This window comes from Anser brachyrhynchus (genome assembly GCF_964034855.1).
Source record: "Anser brachyrhynchus genome assembly, chromosome: 24".
In the NCBI taxonomy this organism is placed as follows: domain Eukaryota; kingdom Metazoa; phylum Chordata; class Aves; order Anseriformes; family Anatidae; genus Anser; species Anser brachyrhynchus.
This window is the reverse complement of record NC_137717.1, coordinates 2,801,215-2,825,206: the sequence shown is the minus strand read 5'-3', so window position 1 is coordinate 2,825,206 and position 23,992 is coordinate 2,801,215. Positions and strand designations below refer to the sequence as shown.

Genomic DNA, 23,992 nt, shown 5'->3' with positions numbered 1-23,992 from the left:
AAGGGGCACTGGCACAGTTCTCAGCACAGCAAAAGCAAGAGTCACGGGGACCTTGAAGTCCTTCAGCACAACGGCCACCACCTGCCGGTTGTCCCCATACGCTGCGAGGTGGGAGAAGCTCATGGTGGCAGCGCTGTGCTCACCACAAAAGCTGCCCCGAGGACGCACACGCAGGCAAGGCAGCGCCACCCGACGTGGGCAGGGTGCTGGGAGCAGCTCTCCACCGAGGCACCGACCAGAGGGGACAGTGACTCTGAAAAAGTTCGGAGAAAAATCTGGATGTTAAAATGGAATTAATTTGCCATGTGAAAATAGGACTTGAAATACTTGGAGTAATAAAGGGCTAGAAAAAAACGCAGTTATCAATTATAACAGGAATTTATGAATTTCAGTAACTGTGGAGTTTGAAAACGTGGCAATAAAACAAGCAACACAAAAGGCTCAAATGCTCTCAGGCTGTCAAGGAGAGGAAGCACATCACACTTCACCTGCTCATAAACATGATAAACCATACAAAGAATTAATTAGCAGCAATTAACTTGTATAGCAAGTTTCTCTGTGAATGCCTAAGGAAAGGGGCTGAGCGTTTAAAGGATCTCAGACCACAGCTGTGGGACAGCGGCACCCTGAGTAAGCGCTGCCAAAGGATGGGATAAAGAGGGGAAGAAAGGAAGAGACCTGAGTCACCTCAAAGAGGTCCTGTCTGTAGGAAGAGCTGAGCATTCGCCTCCTGCAGCTCGGGCTGCCAGGCAAGGCGTGCGGCTGGGCACCCCAAACCATCAGGTGTTCCCAGAGCTGCACAAACCCGGGGAGCTGGGCTGCACTCAGCGACGGCACCTCTGCAGGGAGACCTGCACACCTCCAGTGACTCCTTCTTGTAACGAGGAAGATTAATTTGTGTGGGTAAAGATTCCCATCAAAACGAATAAATAAAAAGCCCACATCTTATCAAAAAATCCTTTTCTTTCCACTCCGGGTGCCATAAATTCCCACAAAGCTAAGAAAATAGAGAACAATTTTTAAATGCTGGTCTGGCAATAAAATACTGATCTCTAGCAAATGGAATTTGGAACATACAACAACGGGCTATACATTATTCTGCCTAAAAACTCCCCCAGGGGAAATAAGGTTATCAAAACTTCGGAGAACTTAATGCAAACCCTGATCCTTCTCCAGTGCAAGTGAGCAGTGTGTGGAGGTATTGATAGAGCATTTTTCTCCACTGCAAAGAGGTTGTTTGGGATTTGAACTTGTTGAAATAGCCCTATCGCCTCTGATTTTTCACTCATGCTGCAGGTACTGCTGGCACTCAGCACTTATTCATGGAAAGGTTATTTCGTGCCACCCTTCCCGTTATGACACAAGCTGCTGCCGAGCTCACAGACAGGTTCACATGAATGTTGTGCTTAAATTAGAAAGCTCATTAATAATGCTACAGAGCCTAGGGGGAATTAATCCGAAAGCTGAAGAGGTACAAGCTGAAGTTCCTCCCATGCTGCTTTCAGCATTTGGTGGGCGCCTGACGCCACCTCTATCACCTCTGGCATATCGGAGGAGCGGGAGAGCCGCAGATGCGCTGTCAGACGTGGTGAGGGGTTGGGGTTTGTCCAGCTATGCATGAGCACGCAGCACTAACGAACACAGGAGTGCTAACGAGCACGGGAAATGCACATGTTAACACAGGGCCCAGCTGGGAGCTGCTGCCTACTGCAGGGACCAGGGCAGCTGGAGGCAGGCACCCCACGAGCTGTGTAGGACGGCCGCACAGACCTGCAGCTGCCAGCAGCCCGTACCTAACAGAGCACCGACGGGGACTGCACGGAGCTGCATGGGCACCCTACCTTCACGAGCCATGGTCTAGGCGACACTCGCAAAGGGACAACTTCACCTGTCCCGGAATTACGTTTCTCTAGTGGTTTGTGCAGGTTTCCCATGGGGACTGACCTCTGTCTGACCAAGAGGACTGGACTCTCGCAGCGGGCGCCGACCCTGTCGTGTCCCATCACTTCTGCACGCATCTTCCCTCTGTCCGTGCCATCTCCTACCTGCCGGGTTCAAGCTCGCTGTGTCTCTGGTGACTGCCAGGACGGCGTCAGAACTCTGATTATCCGACTGCATTTTTAACTGGGGTATGTTCTGCTTCTACCTGTGTAGATGTCTGCTTTAAATACCATTTATTTCGGGGGTGCCACCAGAGCCTGAGACACAGAATACAACTCTGGAGTGTTTATTTAGTTCAGCTGAGACACAATTTTACCATATTTAGCAAGAGGAGACCTTGAGAAACATAATTGAATTAGAAGAAACCAACCTGCACTTTCCAGAAGGAGGCTTTGCCTCCCGAACTCGCTGGATGCAGGCCAAGCTTTAGCAGCTCTGGGAGGGGAACAGAGCGGGTTGCTACATCTGTACACCGCCCTGCCCAGACCTCTGCAGTGGCTGAAGGAACCGGCAATCAGAGATGCTTATTAGGTGTTAATTGCCATGTAAGTCATCAGTTGTAGGACACAAATGTTCTTTCTTTTTCCACTGAAAAATGCTAACTAAAAGGTTGAGCACACTTGGAAATGTTAGAAACGTAAGAATGACAAATACTAATCGAAGTAATTGATTAAATCCTTGTACTCTGTAGGAAAGCCTTACATTGCTTTCCTTCCCTGGTACGTTAATGGGAGAGATTTCATGGATGCACTGAATATTGGAGTTTAAATTATTGTGAAGTGTACTGAAGTGCCATAAAACCATCAGTCACCTGTGAACTAAATTAAACGCGGGTACAAATGACAGTCCCAGTTCCTGTCTGGCTGTTTAGGGTTTGCTGCAGCCCCAAATTACCCGTGGAGGAAAGGCAGATTTCAGATCAAGGAGAAGCAACACCGGCCCCATGCAGTTGCTTCGGCACCTGACTCGTTTGGACATCCCCTTTCTGCCCTAAAACATCCACCATTCAGCCTCACCCACGAGGGAGGATGAGCAATGAATCCCTCCCCAGAAAGTTGCTTCCCAACCGCTGCTCAAATGCAGGTTTGTAAGCATGTTGGTTAAAACCCCAGCCAAACCCACTTCTACACCTTTTTTTCATTTTTTTTTTTAGCCAGGCAACATATGCAGGATTTTTTAAGAGCCTCGTGAAAAATACTCTAGCCAAGATCTGTGCTTCCAAGAAATTTATAGCAAAGTAACGTCACCGTTTGTGGTTGTTTTTTGTTTTTTTTAACTTCTTGTTGTTCACAATTAATGAGACTTCACATTCTCCTTAAAACGTGGAATTATTCCTTCTGTTATTCCTTCTGTGGTCCCATGAGACACATTAGACTTTTGGAATATCAATCCAATTCATGCCTTCCTGAGATTTTAAATTAATCACACTGATTACAGCTTTATTTACTCACTGAGGTCTACTTAGTCCTTCCTTTGTTGCTGTAAAAAGCTTGTTATTCCCTTTAATTGAACTGCTTTCGTAAACTGCATGCATTCTCACTAATTATTTGCCTTGATGAGAGTGGTGTTCCTAATCACTAATGCTCTCCTGAAATCTGTCATCCGACAGGGACCGTCAGGAGGGCTCTGCCCGGGGCAGGGGGACACGATCAAACCGCGGATGAGGGAGGCACCGACCCTCCTGCCCCCTGCCAGCGCACCGGAGCGGGAGGCAAGATGGAGCAGGAGGCAAGGCGACGAGATGAATGGGGAAATAAAATACCGTGGTGAAGCGTGCGAGACTTAGAGCCTGCAAATGAAAGAGGAATGGGGAAGTGTTTCATGTATATCTAGATTACTCAAAAATTTCTGCAGCTTTGTTGAAGACATTAAAAATAAATTTCAAAGGCAAGAGTCAAAACATAGTGACTTTTTAATGAACGCTTTTTCTTTCAACAAGATACTTTTGAGTTAATTTCCCTCAATCTAATTCCAAATGCAGTATTAAAAAAAAAAAAAAGAAAAGCATTTGTTTCAACTAAAAGAAAATGTGTGCCATTTGATCAAAGTGTGTTGTGATTTTTCATTTCAGCTAGAAATAAGCTTTCAGAGAACATTCCAAGAGGATGCACACTTTTTTTAAAGAAAAAAAAAGTTCAGCCAGTGAAGCAGAAACACTTACTTGCAAGAAAACAATTATGTTATCAAACAGAGAACAAAAATTCATCGCTTAGAGGGGATCCCCCAGTCAAAGGACGCAGCAGGCACGGACAGCAGAAAGCCAGAGGGGATCTAGCTAGGGCACGCCAACAACCCAGCGCTCCCCAGGCTGCACAGGCATCCTGGGCATGGCAGGGTCTAGCACAAAGTCAGAGGAACACAAAGAAATGGCTTTGCAGCTATTTGCATGGAGCTCTTCTCGATCCTGAGGCGCCGTACAAAGCACAAACTCCATGGGGACTGTCTGGAAATCAAGCAAGGCCCTAAACCCCGTGAGGAGAAGCCCTGCTGCCCGCAAATCACAGGTGGCAGGCTGCTCACACAGCGTCCCGGCCAGGTCCGGGCTCAGTCCGGCTGTGCTTAGCTCGAGGGAACCGGTGAGTTGGTTTGCAGCAACTCCGTGCAGGCACTGTCAGTAGCTGTGAATGCACTCTAAGTGCTTCTTCTCATTTGTTTGTGTGTTTATTCCTTTTCCTGGCAATTACAGGGGTTTCAGGTCAGTAGGGCTGTTGTAATGCTCGGTGATGGTGATAAAGCAGCTTCTGTCTCCAGTCAGTGCACAAAGCATCGACGTTCCGTCTTTAAGCGAATGTTCCCCAGGTCCCGCAGAATGGATCCACTAACCAGATTAGATGCCATTTGAAATCTCCGGAGAGCACTCATAAATACATTACCGGATTTGCATAACAACAGCAGTTTAAGTGGCACACAGAAGAAACAGATGATGATCCGCTAAACAAAGCTGCATGTCTGAAAACTCAGCACTGGCTTGGGATTCAGCCTGCACAGCACCTACCCGCATCTCCGTGAGCCAACAGCAAGGCCCCTGACTTCACCAGCAGGGACTGAACCCAGCACCTCTTCTCCCTGCCCTACACCACTGTCATGTGCAGGATTTGGTGCTGGATGATGACATGGGATCCTGTGCTTTATGGGTATGGATAACAAGAAGAGCAGAGCAACCCAGCCTGATGGTGACTGCTGACAAGCTGACGTCTTTGCAGGATCCAAGGACAGCCTGCGTGCGGCCCCCGGGATGCCCAGGCTGCAGCAGACGGTGATGGAGACCAAGGAGGAACTTGCTCTGCCCTACACGAGAGATGCAAAGAGGCATCGGGCAGAACAGTTTCCATCAGCCGCGCTGTTTTACACCTTTGGTCACTTAAATGCTTTTAAGCACGTGGGCAGGTTCCTCAGCTTGGTTCAAAGCAGGCTGTGGTCCTCCAGCAGTTCTGGCTTCCAGAAGCAAGTCCTGAGCTGCAGTGAGCGGACGTCAGGGGACAGGAGCACCCGAAGCAGCAGCAGCAACGTGCTCACGGCGGCAGGGGAGCAGCCGGCAGACACAGGGGGAACCAGGGCCAGGCACGAGAGCTCAGCAAGGTGCCCTGGACAACGGCCCAGCGACACCGGGCTGAAAAGGAGCAGAGCTGGGGGAAGAGCCTGAGGTTGCAGCTGGTTCTCCCTGTCGCTCAGTTCCACAAACACTGCAATTATCTCCTCTCATCCAAAGGTATATTCTTTTTCTTTTCAAAGAAAATCCTACTGGAAATGACATTTTTCACTGTGACAGAGGACCATTTGCATTCAGTTTTGTACCTCCCCCTTTCCAGATGTGGCTGGAAAATTATATACTCGGCTCAGAGACACAGCTGGGTGCCAGCCCCAGCCTCACCTCTTGCAGGCCTAATGAGACGCCATCAGCGGCGAGGCTTTGATAGCTCGGGCGCATCACTACAAAGCGTCTCGGGTCACGCCTGCGGCCAGCAACATCGAAACGAGAAGACCCCAGTTTCAGCACAGGGATCGCTAAGTGGAGAGCTTGCTATTTTGGGTAGACACAAAAGAGTCCCTGGTGTATTTCGAGCTTTTAGAGGACTGTCGTGATGGGCAGTTCTAATGAAACCTCAGCTGCAGAGCTATTTGCACAGATGTTTTACCAGCGCAGAGTGCGGCAGGCTCTGCATCAAGACCTTCTGATGGACCCAGGCCCAATTATCTCCCAAATGTTCCTCAGCTTTCCACTGACTGGCACTAATGGAACCACTTACAGCTACAAATAAAAATTGCTTAGCTTTAAATTGGACAAAATACTTTTCTGTGTGTTCATGTAGGGGGCAGGGTTAGAATGGAATAGCAGAGGGACAAAGAGGAGCAGCAAGACTCAGCTGGATTGGCAGAGCATAAAGGAATGAAATACGAGAATTTCTGCAAAAGCCCCACTTGAAATGACTATCAAATCGTGTTTACCAAGGAAAGCTGTGCAGCAGCTCTGAAACGCCCTTCTTCCGACAAGCACCCACGCAGTACTGCAAGCGAACAAAGCACAGATACAAAACAGATGGAGAAATCTGCAATGAAAGGAAAGTTTGCTATCGACACGGTATGTTTCCTCCCAGTCTGAATAAGCATCTACACGGTGCAGTCCTTGGTGTGAAACAAACCCAAGCCAAATCTCACTAGTGCTCTCTGTGGTTATTCTAACGCTGCCTGAGGTGAGAACAGCAAGTGAACGCTGCTGCAGTGACGTGCGAGGCACTCACAGCCCTCTGGGTGAAGTTTCCTCCTGGCAGCCTGGATCCAATTTTCGCAGGTATTTCCACTGGTCCTGCGGGGGAACAGGCCAGGTGTGCCTGCACATCACCCTGCAGACCCCTCTCCAGATCTTTCTCTTCCTTTCCACGAATTTTGTTCGGGATCTTCTTCGCTTGGATGTATTGCTCAGCTCTGACCTTGCACCAGTTTTGCTGTTCCTATTTCTCTTCCATCTCTCCGTCTCCTTCCAGGCACTGGGCTCTGCCACCTCCCCTCGGGCACCGCATCTCTGTTCATGCAACTCGCTGCTCTTGCACAATCTCCTGAAGGTTCACATTCCCCCTTTGGCTTCCTCACTCGCGCCCACTGGAACACAGCCGTGACAGCACGTCACACTCGACAAAACCCATGACACCACCCCAACCCCTCAAAAACTGCCTTCAGCTTGGCCTTCTCCTGCACACAGCAGGGACTTGGCGTGGTCCAGGCACGCCGCAGAAGGACAGGCGGGCAGACACTTGTCCCTGCGTGAAGCGACCACATTGTCCAGCATGACAGCTGAACTCCGGGCTGCAGCTCGCCCTGGGGCTGGCATACGGAGGGGCAGCGCTTGCCCCCGCTCAAGGATTTACACCTGGGACACATGGAAGAGGATCCAGCTTTCAGCCAGCCTGCTGACCCCCACCCACCTCCCCAAGCAAGCAGCGAGCTCCCGTTTAGCTCGGGGATGTCAGGGTTTTGTGCACGTTGCTTCTGCAGTGCCTGGCACAGAGGCCAACTCAGCAACAGAGCTCGTAGGAGCCGTGATGGGAAGAAACAGTCCGCTAACGTGGAAGTGCTTGTTCTGACAGCGCTTTAGACAACTGCCTCTTCACCAGATAATCCCGCATCGTTTCTCCTGAAGTGCTTTTAAAACTGAAATAACATGAAGTTGGAAAGTTCACAAACCATACCTGAGATGCAAGGCAGTAAAAATTAGCAGCCGATACAGATTTCCTGCAAATGGTTCACACGATCAGGTAGGACAGAGCTTCTAATTCGAAGGATAAGCGTGTTGATGGCCATTTCAGCTGTCACGCCGGGTCACGGCAGAGATGGAAACACAGCAGGGTTTGAAAGGAACTAACTTTTGTTCAGGAGCTGAGACGAGTGCACTGAACAACAAGAGCTGAGTGAATAATGAATCATTTATTCAGGAACTGTCAGCTTGCTTTCTTCTCTGAATTGTCCTGGCTTCCTCTGGTTTGTTCTTCAGCCCAATACCGTGGGAGATGAAATACCAGCTGTAATTCACTGCAGAGCAGCTCCCTGACATTACCAACAGCTGCAGTTGGGCTCAGAGGCCACAAGATACATGATGTTTCTGGCTGAGTGAACACAACCTCGCGGCCTCTGGTTTCACGCGCAGGAGCCATGCTCTGTTCGGGGTGGAAGCGTGGCGTGCCAGACCTGCCATCGCACTCCTCCTGCGCCCGGAGCGCCCGGTAGCGGGGCAGGAGAAGGGATGCTAAAGGAACCACTCATCCTCATGAAAAGGCTCTTTCAGGTTGAGTTAACCACTCCATCGGGAGAGCCGAGCACAAAGGCAATTCCTGCCCGCACCGCACACAGGCAGGTTCCCTCATCACCTGCCCGGCGAGCCCAGAAGCACTGGGATCAGTTACACCAGGAGTTTCTGGTGGTGACGGCCTCGGCCCTGAAATTTACTTGGGTTTAGGGAGCCCGTGGGAACAGAACCACGGCAACTGACCTCCCATCCACAGCAGAAGGTTTATTTCAGCGCTATGGATGTACCTTAGGTGTTCACTGATCACTTTATCATCTCCAGTAGCCCTAAGAGTGCAATGTTGTATTCAAAAACATGTATTTATAGCTGGCTAATCACAGCTTAATTACAGAAGCTCAGCAGGCTCTTGTATGAACACCGAGACTGAGGCAGTTCCACTAGGAAACTTTTTATGAGATAAGCAGAAGCATCAAATTACTTGAGATGTGTGAGAAAAACCTATTTAGTGTTAATTGGGACAATTACCTTTTTTTTCTCATTTGCATGTGTCATGAATATTAAAACCATAATAAAAAGAAAACCCTTCCACCGGCTAACCGCTGCCCAAAGAGACAGGCTGCAGGGAGGAAGGAAGGAAGGAAGGAAGGGCGCCCAGCCCAAGGGGTGGATGGAGCCAGCCACGAAGCATCGCTGCAGGTCATGGAGAAGGGCAGTCCTCAGGAGAAAACGGCAGCAGCGCCATCCATCCCCCTGTAGATGCTGATGGACCTCTGTTCCGTGCTGAGATGTTTTGGCCAGGCATTACATGCTCCGTGCTTTCTTCCTGCACCTCTCCAACTACCAGTCGTGGTCTCTCCAGCCACTTTTGATTCAGACAAGGACCGTCTTTTACTGTATGCACCACCACATCACGTTGCTCTTCTTCAGTAGCTGTTAGAGCAACACGACCCCAGCAGCTTGTACGGAGAGGTGAGAGATGAGGCTGAGCAAGGAGCTGCCGCCACAGCCTGGGGCAGCCGTGCCTGGTGGGTCACCCTGCAGTGCCAGGGACAGCCACGTCCCTGCGCAGACACTGCCCCATGACAGCAGCCCGCGTATCGGATGAAACGGAGACAGAAGGCAGCACTGCTGGAGCAGGGGAGCCCTCGCTGTGCCCTGTCCCTCAGCACAGCCCTGAAGGTTGCAGAAAGTCCCGTCCCCTTCACAGCCCCCTGCAGCGCTCCCCTCTGCTCTCAAGGGGTTCAGACCAGGAGCTGAGGCCTGATGCCAGAGAACGACAGCCCTTCCCTGACAGTGGGTGAGGAGGATTTGGGGTTAGGGATCGCTGTGGAGACACAGATGGGAGCTATGCCATTTTCTCTCCCAAGGATACATGTTGCTCCTCTTTAAAACTCACTTTAGAGTCTGCTGGGAGCAGATTTCAGCTCCACGACACCCATTTGAACACATTTAGAAACCGATCGCTTCATTCCGATGCCACTTGTCTCCTGCCCAGCTCTGCAGGTTTCACGCACTGCCAGGCAGGATCCCAGCTGCCAGCTGAGCCTGCCCAGGGACGTGGCTCAACATAGGACAGGCACCAAATACTTGGAACAGCTGGAGCCTGAACCCTCACTCCTGGCCCATTTCAGCATTCTTGGACCATGCAGCTAGATCTGAAAACAGTAGTTTGACACTGCTTCTATTTCTCTCCTTTTTTTTAAATAGCATTAATGTCCCAGGGCGCTAGCCAGCACGTGCAGAATCACTGAAGCTGCAGCAGGCTTGCTGCCCATCCTGCCCTGCTCCTGAACAGCACAACCCCATGGGCTGGGTCAGGTCATGAACCAGGCAGAGCTGCCTGCGCAGCCACGGCAGTGACTCCTCGCCACTTCCAGCCCGGCGTCCCGACGGCTCCGCAGCTCCTCAGCAGCCCCTTCCTCGCAGACCTGGGGTAGCACGGGGGTCTGGTTGTCAGAACTTTGCTGACACTGGGCAGACAGTAACTTCTGTTAGGCCAAACGCCAAGCTGTATTGACCCAGCGTGAAATACTGACGAGATGATGTGCGCTATCCGCCTGCCTGCAGCGGCAGCGCTTCGGGGAAAACCCCGCTGGGCTGTGGGTGAGCCCTCCGTGCGTGGGCTGGACGATGCGTGCGCAGAGCCGGCCTGCCGCTCCTTCAGGGAGCCAGGCGAGGCCGAGCTTCCCAGTTCCTTGCCACTTCCAAAGGCGTTCCAGGCTGCTTGCTGTTTTCCCTCTCATCTGTAGGAATTATCCGTGCCGGTGGAAGCGGCTGTGTTGCCACAGTAACCCCAAGCCCAGGACTCGGCTTTCCAGGAATGTGGGGAAAATGCCAGCGCTTTCCAAAGCACCACAACGCGTTCTAGAAAGAACTACTGGAGATAATTACATTCAGTAACACAGAAATAAACCATTAAAAATGACAGGTGTTTAAAGCCTTTTAAAAGCCTCATTTATAAACCCTGATGACATTTCTGAAAACGTGCCTTAAGAAGGAGGAACGTGAGCTGCAATTCCTCCCCGGAGCTGTGCTGGGCCCCAGGAAAGCCGCTGAGCCCCTGTGAAGCAGCTGCTGGTGCGGGACGTGGCCAGGAGGAGGGAGCCCAGAAACAGGGCAACCCCTGCAAGGGCCCAGCAAAGCCAGCCGGCACTGCTCCGTTTTCTCAGGCGAGTGATGGCAAAGCCACGAGCTAAGATACCTCAAACTTCTGTCAGCTACTGCCTAGGAGGGCAAGGTAAGCTGAATGGGCTTGCTGGGGTGTAGGCTGCAAACAAGTACGTTCAGCTGACCTCTATTGTGCTTTCATAATTTACCTCTACTAAAGAATCATAACAGAGCTATTTACAGCAGCCATTAAATAAGGCAATATTTCAGCATTGATTTTGTGTCTTTCCCACTAGTGCACACATCTTTTGATAACTCAAACCTTATTGATTTTTCTATAAACAAAAAATTAATATCTGCAGCAGGAGAGTATACAACTGGGTACAGCGGTGACAATCCGGCAGCCTCATGGGTGCTGGCTGGGAGAACAAAACAGGAAAGGAAGGGGGAGAGAAAACCAACGCGCTTGTGGCTTGTCTGCCTGAGGATTAACAAGAAGCCAGGAAAGAATGTTTGAAGAGCAGCAAATGGCACTGCATGAGCTGTGCTGACCTTCCAATTGCCCGTGAAACTCTCTTCATTTACCTTATTTATATTAAATTCTAGCACTGCTCTGGAGGCAAGGACACAGACTCCAATGGCCCGGGCACACCGAGGGCCTCGGAGGGCAGGAGCCGGAGGCTGAAGAGGGAAGGGGGGATCCCAGGGAGCTGGAACCGACCTCGTTCCTCCTCCCTCCCAGCCCTGCTGGCACGGCTGCTGGCCGCGGCATCCAACACCTCGTTAGCGGCGTGCCAGCGCTGCACGCGCCTTGTCCTGGCTTCCTCCGCAGAGCACCCTGGGGAGCCTCACAAATACGCAACCAGAGCATGAGAAAAGGGCTTGTGAAGCGAAAAGCGCATGCAAAGGGAGGAAAAGGAGGGCTACTTTGGTTTGTCCGGGTGGGCTCTCCCCTCAGTCAGGACAGAAAGAAAGGGGCTTTGATCAGGATTACATTCTTGCTAAGAAATCAGGAGCTCCTCTGCAGCCAGCTCTGCCCCAGACAGGCGCTATTTGGCTGTCCTGCGTGCCCAAACCCACCCGGGGCTCTGCTTTCCCGCAGACCAAAATGGTGATGGCATCTGAAGGCATTCTGCAGCCCCCTGCATCGACCCACAATCCCACGTCTTTTTGCTGCATTATACAGAGGTAGGCAGAGGGCATACGTGAGAAAACGCACTTTTTCTGCGCCTAGCTGGAGTCTGACGGCGTTAAGCACCTGAGCTTGTGAACAGCACCGCTGGCTTCATGGGTGGCAGAACCCAGCTCCCAGTCCATGGGCACTGGTGCAGGAGATTAAGGCAAACTCAGTGACTGTGCCATGGGAATGGGAAGGTGCAGCCTTGGTCTCACTTCGTGTGCCTAGGGAACAGTAAAAAAAAAAGGGCTAAATCTTTAAAAACTCCAGACAGAGATGTTAGTAAGCTATTCCACTCAAGCAGAGAGGCAAGGATCGCCAGGAGAGGTAGTATTTTTGTTAACCAGGCAGCAGGGCTCCTTCCCTGAAGGCAGCACTCCCTACCTGTTTTTTCATGAGACACTTTATGTGCTACTCGCAGTAAAGCAGAGGCCCTGCTGCCGCTGAGATGGGAGCCGGCAGGGTGGAGGCTGCCCACAGAGCATTTCTTCCCCCGTGCTATTACCTGGCAGAGAAGGCCGTGCCATGCAGCAGCAAGCCCTCCTAGCTTCATTTTCTAATGCCCAGAGTTTTGGCAGGAATGATTGCTGAAGAACAGTGAGATTACTAAAAACCAGTAAGTTATAGGGCAGCCACGCCGCCTGCTTTAATAGAGACAAAGGGTCAGGGAAGCTACAGCACTAATCATGACAAATGTTTTTTTCTATGTTGTGACATTTGTATACCAAGCTGACTGTAAAGCACAAATTACTTTTAACTTTTTAAGTAAAAAGAACGAGCTCATGGGATCAGTCCCTGCACAGACAACCTGAACTAATTCAGACTTGGTGCTCCTTAACAGGCCCAAGTAAGGGCAATGCAGGCTTTTACAGCTCCCCCCATTTGGGTGTCCTTTTTTGATTCTTTTGGCATTTTGTATTAGTCTGATTCCATTAGAAGGAGTTGCAGCAAAAGCAATGGGCAGATAAAGGAATCCAACCAAAATCTAATGAAGAAAACCATCTCTTTCCAATAGCCAAGAGGTATGACAGACAGTAATGGATTTCATACCCGCCTGATGTAAAGCTGATGGTAGGGTGAGGAAAATTTAGTGATAACAGTTTATCAACGTCCTGATGGAAGATAACGGGTTACCATCAGAGACATCCATGTGCATGCCTCCTTCAGCGTGTCGCTTGTCAGCTATTCCAGGCCCGTACCACGGCGGTCTCCCCTCCCCACCTTAATCCCCATTTGCACTATCTGCCGCAGGCAAAAGTCATGATCCTGTATTAGCATAACACCTTTTTACTTTCCATAAGCAGAAGGCAGCTGTAACCCACATCCCCGGCAACTGAAGGACACACTAGCTCGGCTGCCACAGCCTTCTATTTCAGGAAGCAGGCTGGGAGGAAGGTTTCATGCTAGCTCTCTCCCAGGAAGCCTCTCCAAAGCAGCAAAAAGCCAACCCCAACTTAAACTGCACTCTTGATACAATTAATACAAATTTCGTTTTAAAACCAAAACCTGATCCAGGTGGCTGTTTGAACAGCAGCACACCCAGCGCAGGACCTGGATTAGCAGTTCACCCCTTTGTAAGTGGTTACTGGGACTGCACTGAGCTGAGGGATAAGCTGAAAACAGATTTGCTTCTATAAGGACACAAATTCTGAAGTGCACGCAGGGCGCTCTCCCAGGCCCATACGCCCTGTGTCTTCACCACTCCCACAACCAGACGTGCTGCAAACTGCAGAACATCGGAGGCTACTCTATCAGTCCTTCTTCCAGCAACACGGATTTCCTCAGAATTACAGATTCCGATCTTCTCAGTACCGGGGGCTTCAGGAGAACACACAAATCCATCCCAGAAAGCACCAGCTAGAAAGTCCCCTACGATCCTTCAGACCTGCCATGCAACCCTGACATGTAATGCATAAAGATGCACTGCATAATTGCCGATGCCATTTTTTCCCTCCCCGTTATTTCTTCTGGAAGGCTGTTCCAGGTCCTGTCTCCTCTGACAGCCTAATTTTTCTGTCTAAACTTATTCTTGGCCTGTTTATGCCCATCTGTTTTGCATTAATATTATCTGGGAGTTTAGATAGCTGCATTTCCATTTTATTTCGGTTTCTCCACTGACACTGACCGTATTGGCTAAGTTTTCTATTTTGCTTGACCAGGGATTTTCAGACACTACATGGGAAAGGATTTCAGTGCTATGGGTCCAGTTTCCGACCCTTGTCACCAGCTACGGCCCATGTTCCTTTTAATGCATGTTTATACTCCAGCTAGTCAGCTGCTGAAAACAACCAGGATGAGAGACACAAGTGTTATTTGCATCTTCACCTCCTTCTGAGACTCATCTACAGGAAGGCAATCTGCACAAAAGGAGCTTTTTTGCTCAGGTGGGAGACAACAGGAGTTTAACTCTATCACTTTAGCTCTGATCAGACTATAGCTCCAGCACAGATAGGAGGATTTTTTCCCTAACCACCTCCCTCTGCTCAGAAATATCTTTATAAAGCAGCCCAGCCAGACGGCGTCGAGAGGAGCACAAGCCTGGAAATGCAGTCGTGGGCAGAGCGCGCCCAAGGGCACAGCCCCAGCCTTCCGGGTCCTCCGGGGGATGCTCAGCAGAGCTGCACGGCTCTCCCCGAGCCTGCCCCAGCACAAAGCCAGGCTGTCTCCCTTCAGAAATCCCTTCCTGACACGCAAGTACCACATCCATTCAAAAAGAGCTTCTCCCACCCCCTCATTTCCTCATAAAAGCAAGGTATTAGCCCACCAGACAGGGGCTGTGTCAGCTGTTAGGTGTCAAATTCTGCACGTCACTGCAGCATTTGCACGTATATGTATTTTTTTCCAGGGGCCAGTTAGGTGTAAACCAACGGAAACGTGCATGCAGGCTGCTTAACAAAGAAAAAGAACATTTCACAACATACCACCTCCTTTTCATCCACTGCTTACTTGTTTTTCAAAGACAGGGGGCCTGGCCAGTCCCTTTCCTAGTTTGCCTAGGAACCTCCCCCTTTGCCCACTAACGGGACAGGGGGAAGCTTCCTGCAGAAACACGTCCTCAGCTCTTCTGGCTGTACGCAGCGATAACCACCCAACACTCACCCTTACAAAAGCCCTTTCCAGCATACAATTACACGTGTGACAGTGCTGCTTCTCCTGCCCGTACCCATATGCATACCCAGCACAGTGTGTAAATAAATAGCCAGTGTCACACAATTTATCTTCATTTGTCAGCAGTGACAGGATAACTCACTAGTGACTACCCTACTCCATCCTCTCCTCACTCAGGAAGATTGATGCTCGCACAGACACTCCCCATCATGTTTTTACAGCCATCTGGACTCAGGTGGTTTCTGCTCTGCCAGGCGGTGGGAGCCTGGGGCAGCCACAGGGGCTGCACCCACAAGACCCCAGCCCCTGGCTCCAGCACCAGGCTCACCACACCGTCCAGGTGGCGGCGGCTTTATTTTCCCTCTGCTTTACAAGCTAGTAGCTCGGCTGTGCTATGGCATTTTGTCCTACACACCGTGGGTTTTCCGTCAGGCCGTGTCTCAGCCCAGCACCCCCAATGACAGAACCAGGACAAAGCCTGCAGGGAGGAGCAGGCAGCAGGGGAAAGCTGGCCAGGACCTCCAACACCCCTGCAGGCAGGTGCCTCCCACTGTGCCAGTGCAGTGAAGGTGCTCTTCTCCTTATCCTCTTCCACCTCCCCCTCCACCTCCTCCTCCTTCTTCCCCTCTTCCTCCTCCTTTGCTGTTTAGAGACTATGAGAGGAGGGCGAGGAAGGGCACCAGGTTCAGACAGAGCCGAGCTGGGGCACGCAGCCCATGGTGGGCACCGGCCGCCCTCCCACATCCCTGCCCTGGGCTAAAAGGAGCTGCTTGGCCTCAGGCGTTGCTTTGGCCCTGGAAGGAAGGGCCTGCCCTCGGCTCCGCGGGCTGGGGGCTCAGAGCTCCCCTCTCCAGCTGCGCTGTGCCCGCTCCCAGGGACCCTGCTCTCGGTGCAGACAGAACCCTGCCTCTGGCCAGCTAACGTGCTGCCCTCTGTGCTCGACACACCCCGCTCCTCGCGCAGTGCCTGCAGGTCCCTGTCTTTCAAACGCCTGGGGAACAGACCCGGCTCTTAGCCCCTGCAGCAGGGAATGGCAGCCCAGCCCCTAACGCTAGATCCCTGCTGCTTTGCTGAATCAAGGCCACAGGAAAAAACAAGTTTCAAATGCACTTCTCGAGCTTTCCCTGTTCCGCGGGCACAGGGGTCTCACTGTTCAGTTGTGTTTGGTCCAGTGGGTTTGGAAATTACTCACAAAAGCTTCTTATTTCAAACACAGCTGGTGGCAAGGAACTGCATTTCAATGCTTTCTTACGGCCTGCTAGTATCCCAGGAGCTTTCTGTGCCTGTAGTTATGATTGCCAGGGAAATGCATAATGGAATGAGCAAACAGTTTAATCTAATACACACCTGTATAACAACATTAGTAGTTGCCATGCGGCATAATGAGCACAGCACCTTTCCTAGTTATACAGGTGCTCCCCAGGTTTTAAATAAGATTGCATGTCCCCTGTAATTATAATACAGAGCTCGGTGTACTGATATGTAACATATATTTCTAGCACTGCTACCTGGCAAGAAGCATTTGAAACTCCCTAGAGAACAGAATTATCTTAAAGGCAGCATAAAGGATAATGACAAGATTACAATTCACACAGTGAAATAATAATGAATTAAGGTGATGGTATTGCTCAATCTTATTTCCAGCCCCAATGAATTGAATTTGTACCAATTTTGCCTTGCTGCTGGCTTGTTAGATGGGATTCTGCTGGAAGTGGATGGTGCTGCCTACAACTTTGAACTGTTACAAAGACAGCAATTTCTGTATTACTAATTTGGCTACACTATCCTTGAAATGAGAAATTAATCAAAAGGTTAAGTGTCAATGTTGCAAACACTACCGGAAAACTTATTAAATTGATTAAAAAAGAACATTTTCCTTTCTTTCTCTCCCATGAAAATTTGCTGCAGGTTTCAAAATATTATCTTTGATTTTATTTTATTAGGAAACAGACATTTTTAATGCCACATGAGCATGGCTTATCATATTCATCTGCTTTGCTGGGACTGGTTCATTAGCTACTTCCAGTAGTCATGATCTGGCATTGCACCTACTCGGTGCTTTACTTTTACCTCAACTACTCAAAGATTCAGATTGCAGACGATTTTAATCTCTTCCTTGGTCTAGACTTAAAGCCTGCTCAGTCTGCATCTGGTTTGATGGATCTGGAAGAAAGGTGCGGGGGCACAGTCAGCATGACTCCCTCCAAAGAGAGGACCAGAAGTCAGAGGAGAGGTTTGGGTAAAATAATGTTGAGAGCTATCACACTTACAATAAGATTACTGCAGCTGACCCAGCTAATAAACCTTCTTACTGCAAGTGTTCAATGTTAATTTGTCTGTGAGAATTGATGTACATTAACACAGCCTAAGAAACACGCTGGGAACATTTAGAGCTGGAGCTCCCATGCTGTGAGGCTGACTGAAATCAGGCTTGGCTGCACGGTTCTTGCCAACATATGTTAATAGCAAAACATTTTAAAACAATTTTTATTTTAACACCACCGTGGACCAATTCAAAATTAATCTCTAATTCACACAGCAACACAGAAAAGTGGGCTTGCCCTTAGCTATTTTTTTGCTTTGAGAACAGAGGTGCGTATTTTAACAGGTATCTCAATTCCATGCCCCGGACGAGGGACCAGGTGCACACTTAGAGGTTAGTATTACAATGATCTGGGCCAGAAGGGGTAAGGTATCAGGTCCCCCCCGCAGCACCAGGGACACACGAGCACCGAAGCCATCCCCACTTGGGTGCAGGAGCCGCAGCATGCTCCCAGCTTCCTCGCCAGGACGCCCAGTGGGACAGGACGGCGAGGCGCAGCCGTGTCCCTCGGCGCCCAGCGCTGCAGGCAGTCTGCCTCCGCCAGCGAGGGCTTCTCAGTGCAATTCCTCTCAAATTAGACAATTCTCTGAACAGCCCTGCAATAACACTCTTTATTGCTAATACTCAACCGCAAAATGGAAAAGACCTTGAGATGCGGTAGGTGGGATGCAATGATAGCTCGCTTTTAAGGAAAATAAGGCATTTACCTTATAAATATAAAATGATCGAATAAAGCAATTAGTGCGGAATTGCACATATATAAAGTGATTCACCTCTAATTGGGTTATTCTGAAAGCAAATTAACTCTGAAATGAGGAATGCTAAAGAGATCTAAAAAAAATATGGAATCCTAATCACTGCAGAGGAAGACGTTTGGCAAAGGTTAGCCAAACACCGACACAAATGGGGATGGAAACTGATAAAAAAAGACCCGGGCCGTAGCTGCTTTTTTAAAGCAGACACTTCCTGAAGGACTAAAATAGAAAAAAGCAACTCGCTCCCAGCTAACAAGGCCAAAGTCATATCTGGCCTGCAGGAAAGTCACCAGCTGTACGCCACTCCTGCGCCCAGCTCTGACTTTGAGGAGTCACCTGCCCAAACCCCGCTCTCATTTGCATTCTTCTGCACCAGGGCTGTATATTGGATTCAATCACATCCCCACCTACAGCCATTTTGCTCCTTGAGTGTTCTGATTGCAGTTTATACAACTACTTGCAGCTGAAATTACATTGCCTACAGCCTTTTATTGATAGACTGGCAAGGTAATTAAAAAGGAGGCTTTTCCAAAAAAAACTTGTATCAACATTGGGGGAATAAATCCATAAGATTACTCTTTAAACTCTAAGAAGGACAGTGGAGAACAATCCCCAGTTATAATGATGTTCTAAAAAAAATCTATTAAATCTGATAGTACCACATATATCTTATGTATTATGAATGTATTAATATATAATCGTTTTTTATAAATATTAATAAGAGCTCACATCTAAAGGAGTTTGAAACTTGCATTCTTAATTAATCCAAAATTCACATCATCTCCAAAAATACATATGCATTTCATTATTTTAGACCAATGCCTAGGAGCATACACCTGCAAAAACATCTACCAGAAGCGGCTGCACTTGCTCCTCGCCCCTGCCTTCACCTTTGCAATGGCCAAGGACCCCCGTAACTCACAGCTGAGGTGCAGCTCCGTGGAGGAGCGATTCTGCTGAAGGCCACCCCGCACCTGTAGCTCGCCGAGGCCATGTTTTGGAGCTCTGACATTATTGTCACTGACCAGTGCAGCCCTGTGATGCCAGGAGATTACAAGCTTGCTGCCCAGCCGAGTGCCATGCATACAGAGGAAGGGTGGCTCCAGCTCCAGCTCCAAAACCTTCCTCCAATTTAGCCTGCCAGGTTATTAGCCACTAGCAGGGAGTGTAGGAGTGACAGAGAAAAGGCAAGAGAGAGCTTCTGAAAGAAACCTGTGATTTGAGAAAGTCTGGCACTGCCATGCACTAGGAAGTTAAACGGAGCATCTGCCCAAGGACTGGCTAACACAGAACAGATGGTTGTGATTGGAAAGGTGCAAATGAGAAGCTGCTTGCATGCAGCTTGTTTCAAGTATTACACAAAAATTACTTTTGTTTAAAATGCTCTCCTGGTTCCTGTTCCATTCCTTCCCCACCAAAGGGTGCCTGCAAAGACGTCTTTTGCCAGCCTCCAGCAAAGGTTGGTGAGGCTTCAGCCTTCTCCTTCCAAACATTTTCCAGGCATAAAAACAATTAAAAGCACTACTGCAGAAAGAACTTGCTCAATGGAAAAAGGTGCAGGCATAAAAATCGGATGAGGTTGGTTTTTGTTTTAAACACAAAACTGTGAAGCTGGTAAAAGAAAACAGTAGGTCTAGATATCCTATAGCAGTGGATAGTATTGAGCACTGCCAGGGTCGAACCCTTAGTTGCAAACAGCCGAGCTGCCCAGGCTATGGACTGCCAGAAGCGCTGACTGCGTGGCTGGATGGGTCCACAATGAATTTCCCTCTCATTAAAATAAATCCAGTGTTGACATCTGAGAAGGAAGAATAAGTTCTGTGTCATTATTAAAAATATTTCAAAGACACTATTATTACAGTGTTTTATTGTTGAAAGATTTTAAGATATGCCTTATAAATCTTCCTCCATTAATCAATAAGACAAAATACTAATTATAACCACAGAAAGGTTTTTACTGGAATTTGAGCGAACACAGTTCTGTTCTCAGAGACACAGCAATGTATTAAAATATTGACTGTTCAAATATATGTTAGGAAAACACTGATCTGAATTAGGTCACCTTAGTTACACTTTCTACATCCCTTAGGCTACATAGAGGATATACTAATTGAATCTATAAGGCAGTCACTTTTTTGGCTTGTTTTATATACCATGCTTTTTATATAACCACATCCTGATACGGATGCATAAATAGATAGGGTGCAGAACTTGAAACTGTACGTAGCACAGAAATCAGCATTGGGGCGTTCGTGGAGCCCATGGAAGCGCTTTGGCACGCCGCGTGGCACCTAAGGGACACAGACCAACACCAGCAGAAAACAAAGCATCTTTCCTCAGGGACAAACGTGCTCACATACTAAACCATCTGAAATGGAAGACTGGGTGTGAGAACAGCTACCATTAAATTCTCCACTGGTTCACGTGAGCCCTGAGCTGGGTAGGTAGGAAGAGCAGCAACGCAGAATTTGTCTATAGAGCCAAGGTTTAAATGTTAAGTTATTAAAGCACTGTGTAAGTAAATATAATAAAAACTTCAAACAGTAGAATGAAATATAAATATTTTTATCATATTTGACTGGCTGCTAAATTTATATATACTTTTTATTTCAAGCGAACCCAGGGCTTGGTGTTTAAAAATTAAATTCTCCCTCTCTGCATGAGTCACTGTCTTGTTAACTGGTGACCTACTTAGCTGGGAGGCTTTACCATTGTTTCGCTTTCTGTTCTCAACTGATCAGATTTTTGCTGCAAGCACAATCTTCAAGACCTTCCTCCTGGGTTCACATTTAACTCGTCTCTTGCATTTTCCGTGGGTTATTCTAAGAGACACTTTCACACTGTCATCCCATACAGAACCTGATGCCTTTTTAGATGCCAATTGAAGCGTTCTCCTTTCCACTAAACCTATCCTATTATGCCTAATACAGTCCCGTGTTAGAAGTGTATTCAAAGCCATTTGTAAGGCATGAATACATAAAGATCATTTTGTTGAACCACATGCAAGGAATACACAGCCACTTGCATGTCCTTTCTATCAAAAACCATCTAATAATTAAACATACACATCAAAAAGGTGAAACAAGCTTCACGGTGGCAATTTAATTCATTACCTCTCAGATACTGGCACTTCCTAAGCACTGAAGGTGAATTTGTCTTCCTACCAGATCTGCCCACATCAAGTAGGGGTAATGAGGAGAGCTGGAGGAGCTTGGGGAAAATCCCCGTAACGAGCTTTCCTCTCTGCTAGTCAGCATATTAGTGCCAGGGAATAATCCCAAATGGGAATATTTCTCCCTTGACAGAGATCTTTGACTGTCTGCTTAGTTTGTTGTTGTTGTTGTTGTTGTGTGTTTTTAAGCTAAAATATTAATGAAGAATTCCAAATTTCCTTAAATTTTTTTTTCAAAAACGACCACACCAGCACACCACCAGCAGCACCTAGGGCTTGCTCTTGGTCAGGGTGCCCATTCACAGCACCCGGAGCTGCGATGCTGCGCAGCCAGCTGGTTCCAGAAGGCACTCAGCAAAGAGAAGTTCATTGGGGCAGCCCCTCCACATCTGTGCTAACGCAGACATCACACAGCTCCCAGCCAAGGAGGCTTTCTCCAGAGCTTTCTCCCTGTTGGCACTTCTGGCAATTAAGTTGGGAATTATCTAGTAGTGTTTGCAATTCCTATTGTAAATTCAAAGAATTCATTCACTCAAGAGATCCTAAGACATAAGAGAGTTACATTAAGGTCTGGGTTTTCCTCAAGGAATGGCACCTTAAAACCTGCTGCCAAATCAGAAGAGTTGCAACATTTCACAGATGTTCCCTAAAAACATTCCCGGTGATCTTTACGAGCAACAATTAGCCAGGAAAAAGGCTAGCATTTCATCTGACGCAAGTCCGTTACACTTGCGAAATGCCACTTTCTTAAATTTTTCTAATGACCTTTTACGTGTCTCTACTTTTCTCTTCTTGGTATTTCAACAAGATGCCCGGAGTCTCTGGAGAGAAAAGAAAATTGAATACTTACTCTGTGGCACTTCAGAGAAGTGGTCTCCAAAAAAACCTAACCTCTACCACCTTTGGAGACATAACTAAATGTCACCAAGGAATTTCTCATCTCTCAAGGCAAATTAAACAGAGATTGGTCTCAGTTGCACACTTGACAGCTGCCATTCAAACCTCCTTGATAGCTCTTTCCCCTTCATTTGGGGATTCATACGCTGCTGAGTTTCCAGGAGGTCGATGCCACCTGCTGCCGTGGTACCACGGCACTCAGCAGAAAGGGCCCAAATCCTGAATTAATGTTGCAGTCGCACAGAGCAGGCACCGCATCAGCAATGGGGTGAGGGACGAACACGGTGTATGCCTCCACCTGGCTCAGCGAGGTGCAGGTACTGCAGTGCTGTCTTTTATGTAAAATTCTGCCTCCGTTTCCTTACAGTAAGCTTTGTTTCTCTAAGTGCTCATTTCCAAATAAATCATTTTCAAATGCCAGAGTAAAAAAATCCTTTTTACAATAATTGCTATTTACTATTTCTTCGCAGGTGCTAAGAGTATTGTTTAACTCTGAGTTTTCTTCCTTTTTTTTTGCATGCATGCAATGACTACAAGGCAAAACAAGCGAGACCATCTCCCCACGCTGAACGCTCGCTGTTTACTCCACACCGTGATTGTTCTCACTAAGGAAGGTTACTCTACACTTAGGGCTGATTAAAACCCTGAAACACAGTAAATTAGATTACTAACCAGATACTGGAGTAACAATAGCTTCCCAGATTTGGGGGAATGAACAATGGCAAAGCATGAGACAGAACTGGTCAGTTACGGGAGAAAAAAGCGCAAACTTCTGCACTGGTGGGCCCCAAACACACTGGACAAAACGCACCACGAGGCGTGCAGCTGCAAGTGGGAAATTCCACACCAACCATTCGATTTGCAAAGCCAGGTGGCATTTTGCTGATTACCCCTTCAGACAAAAGCCACCTCACCGTCAGCACTCTGAACGTGCAGCCCACCTCCACACGGGGTTCAGCATCCTCACGCTTCAGCTGCCTGGGACAGGAATCCTCACCTACACGCGGCACTGCAGGGTCACCAGCAACCCTGCTTTTGTGCCAAGGGAGAGCGCTTTGCCTGCATGCTGAGAGCATGCAGCTCCCTCGGCAGCTCTTCCAGAAGACACCCAAGAAAGCAGCAGCCACGGGGCCTCCCAGCGTCGCCTATATTCTGGAAAGAACAGCCGTGCAACATCAGCCAGACGTGCCTTGCTCTCCTGCCTGCCCTCATTAGGTGCTATCACCACCCTGAATAAAATGAATGAATGTTATGCTCTATCCTAATTCTGAAATATGTCATCTTTTTGGCATTTTTTTTTTAAATAATTTAAGGAAAAATTACAAAACCACAGCTCATAACAGAACTCCTCGTGTATTTGCTGTGTGTCCTTATAGATCTGTTGAAACAGTACTTGCCGAGGTTTTTAACCAGGTGGCTGATAACACCTCTGCAAAGCTAATATAAATTGACAAGAAGATGCTAAGTGACATGAGTCAGGTTGCAAGCTGCAGGAGTATTTCCTCTGTGATCTGTGCTCGTCCTTGAAAGCAATTTCTGTTATGGGTACTTTGTGTGTATTAAAGAAAGCAAATTCATATATTTGCAAATGATGCAAAGGTTTCTATAGGTGATTACTGCACCCTAGGAGTGTCCTTGGTAATCTCATACTCAGTCGTCTCCCTTTGCAGAGCATATAGCTCAGCCTACAAGTGTCAGGGTGACAAAGCTGAAGCTTGCACTAATGCAGTAGATCGATCACTTGACTGAAAGATACACAGACACAGAAAACATG

The 23,992-nt window shown here is 48.4% G+C and overlaps 1 protein-coding gene across 4 annotated transcripts in view; it reads left to right on the top strand.

Annotated features, from left to right (window-relative positions):
- The window catches only part of GRIK3 (glutamate ionotropic receptor kainate type subunit 3), a 140,285-nt gene extending 116,293 nt beyond the window's left edge, over nt 1-23,992 (top strand). For 3 of the 4 annotated variants that reach the window (XR_013941854.1, XM_080567360.1, XM_080567359.1), the window contains one exon: nt 1-23,992. This exon is cut by the window's left edge. The gene's annotated coding sequence lies outside the window, so the exon portion shown is untranslated. The other variant, XR_013941855.1, reaches the window with a different exon arrangement.